The sequence below is a fragment of the Cibotium barometz genome, chromosome 51, assembly GCF_041138505.1.
Source record: "Cibotium barometz isolate CiBa-2024 chromosome 51, ASM4113850v1, whole genome shotgun sequence".
NCBI classification, from domain to species: Eukaryota; Viridiplantae; Streptophyta; class Polypodiopsida; order Cyatheales; family Cibotiaceae; genus Cibotium; species Cibotium barometz.
In genome coordinates, this window is record NC_141096.1 from 30,252,887 (window position 1) to 30,258,178 (window position 5,292).

Sequence of the window (5,292 nt, forward strand, 5' to 3'; positions counted from 1 at the left end):
ACAAGATCCTAACTCCCCACTAACCTGCTTTGAAACACTTCTTGATATGACATCTTGTAATAATCAATTCCCACAAATGATTAGTCTAAGCTAATGTTATTAATGCTAGGGGGTGTTCACACCCATGCTAATGCCAAAATGCTAGGGGCTGTTCACACCCATCAACATTAGTTATAGTTAAGACTAGAGGTAGCTCATAGGTTGGTTTAGAGACAGAGAGAAAGACCATGGTAGTGTGTAGTAGTTTTCTTCATCTAAGTATACCAAAAAAATTGACAATTTTTGAGAAAATTAATATAGATGATTTACTAGAGGAGAACCAACAGCGGTGAGGGGTGTCCACCAATGAGGAGGCTTTCGATGCATAGGGAAAAAAGCCAAAAAAGAACTAATAATAAAGGATGAAACCGAGTTTTGAGATGTACAAAATCTATCAACACAACAAAACAACAGGGTTCTTTAACATTGGTAGAACTTGTTTTGAAAAAGGGCACCTTAATTTGATGAATTTTGAGTTTACTATATATCTCTTAAACATGTGATCAAGAGTGTAAAATCGCGGATTGAAACTAGCTAGTATATTTTTTACTTAGATCAATGCGATGCTTCCCCTTCTGAAGCCTCATTAAGGCATTCCTCTTTGTGAATCCTTTTTTAAGTCTAGCTAGTACTTGGTCAAACTATTATATGACAAATACAATAGAATGAAGGAGAGAGAGGAAATGAAAGATAGAGATAGAAAGAAAAAAAGCAACAAAGATATATTAATGCCCATGGAAGGTGATAATGACCTATACAACCCGATATATAAATTAAGACCATAAAAGTCTTATGTCAAACATGTGGTCAAAAGAGTAGAACAAATAAACAAATATCACATCTAACTTCAAAAGAAAAAGATGTTCTAAAAGAGTAAATGTTACTTGTGGAGGAGTAGGTGATGGGTTGCAATTTTTTTGGATAAGATCACATTGGGTCTCATAACACTACAATTTTCGATAAGAGCACAGTGGTTCTAATAACACTAAAATTTTGGCTCAATCTTTTAAAACGATGATATCCTCTTTTGTGTAGGCGAGGCTTGGCCATAGAAAGGGGTTTTCCACCCAACTCAAAACGAGATGTGAGATATTAAACAAAAGCAATAATCTATCACTTTACTTTGCTTGTGATTTCAAGAGTGAAATATGTAGTCTTTTGTGTAGGCGAGGCTTGGCCATAGAAAGAGGTTTTCCACCCAACTCAAAACGAGATGTGAGATATTAAACAAAAGCAATAATCTATGACTTTACTTTTCTTGTGATTTCAAGACCATCAATTTTGATCTTGTGATTTCCAGAGTGAAATATGTAGTATTTACAACGAGCACCTATCTATATATCATTACCCACCACCTGTTGTATCATTACTTACTCAGGGTTGCTGGTTCTCTGGGCGGTGGTGCTTGGGCCGAGGGGCAAGTGACCACTGACCATACTGGTTCTTTATGAGGCCCTTGTTTCTTTCCTGCCACCAATGGGATGGGAAAAATAGCTTATGCACCAAAAAGTCGGATGACTTGTTCACTAGGGCAGGGTTTCGAGCGAACACAGACGCAAACTTCCGCCCGAATCCCTGGAAGCCATCTAGTGTGTGTAGGTAGACCTCAAGATTGTGGTGGAGATTCAGGTTTCGTGTGGAGAAGAAAGAAGGCTTTCGGAGGTGGGGTGAAACATGACTATCGAGGCGGAACTCCTGGCCCACGTGGAAGTAGGCCCATGGCCACAAGTCGAGCAGTGGGCCGCAACCCATGGCTGCTATGGCGCCCCACACCCCTCTTTCATTCACGTTGAATCCAGGTACCTTAGGCACCGTGTCATGCACATTGACCACCCTCAACACCTTCAACCCCAACTCCTCCACTCTGTGCTTGAAGGCCAAGTTTCCCACCCTAGGCCCTGCGAAAGAGAAGACCGTTATAATCGGTGCCTGCCCAGCTCCGCCGCCGTTCCACTGACCTATGTTGGCTGATATGTCATAACCGCTCAACACAGCCAGTGCCGCCCCAAGGCTGTGTCCTGTTATGGTTATGCTCACCTTCTCCCCTTCATACTTCTTCAACAGCTTCTTCAGCGCACATGCCAATTGCTCCCTGGCGCTCGTGTCATTGAACTTGGACCCCGCCTTCTTGGAAGTGTACAAGCTTAGGAAACCCTTTTCCACCCTCACCTTTTTCTGGCCTGGCTCGAAATCCGGACGCGTTTGAACGTCTGTGAGATCTGCGACCCATTCCGTGCCCATGACTGTGCCCCTCCATGCGACGAGGATGTCTCTTCTACCCAGCCGTTTCATCTCTTTGTCGGTGGCCACTGCCACGTAGGCAATCCAGTTGGAGTCCCCGGTCCACCGCTCCGATGCATCCCTCTCTGACAGGAGGAGGAACTTGGGCAGCTTGATGTCCAATGTGGCGAAGAGGTACCTGGTCACCTCGTAGCCGCAGTCCTCCTTGTCGACCTTCTTGAAAAGATCCCGGGCGGCATACCTGCTGCTGCCACAGTAGACCGAGTGACTGTCGGAGTCGAACGCGTCGTAGTTAACCTGCGCGAGCTCACCATAGCGGATGATTTCCGCCCGGAGGGTCTGATCCAATGGCTCCACGTCGAGGAAGCCCTTCCAGTTGTTTTGCCCTTGAATTTCCTTCCACACACTTGCCAAGTGGCTAGTCCCCTCGCTTGACGTGGCTTTACTATATTGTCTAGCGGGCGGGCAAACCATAATTTGTACACTAGAGCTCATAGCTGCGCGCGAGGGCTCCATTGGTACAGAGCGAATAGCGGGCGGGTACTCCATTAGTACAGAGCTTGTAACGGCCAATGACGCTGATAATGCCGTAGGAGAGCTTATGCGCGAGAGCGAGGAGGAGATGTTTTCACTAGATTGGCGATTAGACCGGAGATGTTTTCACCCATAAAAAGCTGCAATATTGATAAAGCCGTCAAATGACACGTGCCTTATTTCTCAAGGGAGGCCACCCAGCAGAGTCAGCATAGGTACGCCACACCTTTCACAGATTCTGGCGGCTAACAGCTGGTCGGCGCTCCACCTCAGCATGCCAAGCCACCTCCGCCGGGATGCTCGATTGTTGTCGGCCTCTGACCCGCACATTCTTCATAACTAGCATGTGACCTGCGAGTTGTTGCAAGCATGCACATGTGAGGGTATGTTTCTCTAAAAATATGTGTGTACAAACGTACACTCAAGTGTGTTTGTGCATGTACGTGTGACTATGTGTGCATATGCATGATTGCAAGTGTGTGTATGTATTTATATACATACATACATACACAAACAAACACACAATATATATATATATATCTAAAGTTTATAAATAAATATGAGCTTCAAACTGTTCTTCATCACTAACAAGATCAACATCCTTCATCATCAACTTGATCTTCGTCTTCAGCATTTACCTTGCCGAGAATGTTCACAACTAGGTCTCCTCTACAACCCGCTTGCCTTTACACTTGCTCGATGCCCAACCGGTCGGCTTCCATGCCCTAGGTCTTTACTAATACACGTGTGGCTCTCATGCCAAGCCATGCATTGTTACCCTGGCTACTTCGGCAAGCAACACACGACACGCTCGTTATAGTCCACCCCTTCTCTCTTGTACCTCCAGCATGTGTCAAACCCTTCGTCTCAGTTCCTTCACCCCACCCTACTTCTCTAGAAGTCCATGGTGATTAATATTGATAATGAATGTGGCAAACCTTAGAAAACTACTAAAATAATTAAAAAAACCTTAAATATAATTGAGAAATCACCATAAGTAGAGATATATCGAGCATTATAATCCAAATAGGTTATGAATTTACAAAGTAGGTTCCTACATGCAAGAATAAAATGATCTCGACTCATTATTAAATTTTCCTAAACCTTACATAGTATTTAAGAAATGAGAGAGAGAATTTCTATGACAAAAAATGTATTATAATTAAATCAATGAAATTTACTTCTTAGAATCTCTTTTTATTTATTGAGTCTTTGATACCCAAAATATGGCAATAGTGTGAGCTTATATGGTGATTTATTTTAGTTATACTAATAAATCAATGTCTCTCTACTAAAGTAATTGGTCAAGAATATATATCTAATAAATCAATGTCTCTCTACTAAAGTAATTGGTCAAGAATATATATCTAAATATTTCAATTTTAGCTAGAAGAAAAGGTAATGGGTCTCAACTTTGAAAACTGCATTGAAAACAAAACAATGTTTATGAACCCTTGCTTATATTTAGATCACCAGCTGCAAAGCATAACATTGTAAAGAACATGCATGCAAGATTTAAACTTAGTCTATGATTGTTTGATTAGATATAAAAATCCTCAAGGTTATTTTTTTTAAAGACAGCTAAATATTTTAGAATTTTCAATAAGACCTAAATTTTGGAGTTCTAATTGATTTTGGAGCCTAAGATGGTTTGTATTACACGATATATATATATTTGTGAGGAAATTTATATCCAAAAACTTTGAAAAGCAATGAGAAATCGGCTAATTAAAGCTATGAGAAATTGGCTAATTAAAGCCTTTGATCCTAATATAGTCCAAATAGCTATGCATTTTGATTATAATGTAGCCTATGAGTTCTTATGAAATTAAAAAGCCCTGACGTAACCAATGTGATCCCAAATAAATCCTAATTTTCCTCCTCTATATAGCTGATGATATGAAAATAGGAAAAGTTTGAGTTTCACTATCCATGTGTTCTAAATAACTCCATAAAGTTGGCCAGTAAACATGACATAAATATGTCCACATACACTTTTATGTCTTACTTACCTATAAATGCAAACTTATACATACCTTTATGTGGCAATAGAGGCATTGCTATGTGTGTGAGGTTTACGACACACCTAGCGACACCTACTCATGGATTACTTTATTTTTAAGAGTACAAACCCACTATTTTTCAAAGAGAATATATATGCACATTTTTTCTCTCAAAGAGTAGTCAATGGTTTACAGAAAAGATCACATGTAAAAGAAGGAGAAAAAAAAACCCGTATGGTTATATGTATGTAAAATGATGTGAGACTTAGTTGGCACACACACATATACATAGAAAAAAGATCTTACTACATAGAGATTCTTATTTTTGGAACAAAACCTAAAAAGAGTGTGCAATACCATTTATCTAGAATTTTTCTCTTGATGTTTTTGTAGGGAGGGAAGGCTTAAGGACACCTTGATAGCACCACTAGGGAAGGGAGGGAAGGCTTAAGGACACCTTGATAGCACCACTAGG

The 5,292-nt window shown here is 40.7% G+C and overlaps 1 pseudogene; it reads right to left on the reverse strand.

Moving 5' to 3' along the window:
* Nucleotides 1-1,328: 1,328 nt before the first annotated feature.
* Nucleotides 1,329-2,919, reverse strand: LOC147609522 (phospholipase A1-Igamma1, chloroplastic pseudogene; annotated as a pseudogene).
* Between the last annotated feature and the right edge of the window lie 2,373 nt (nucleotides 2,920-5,292).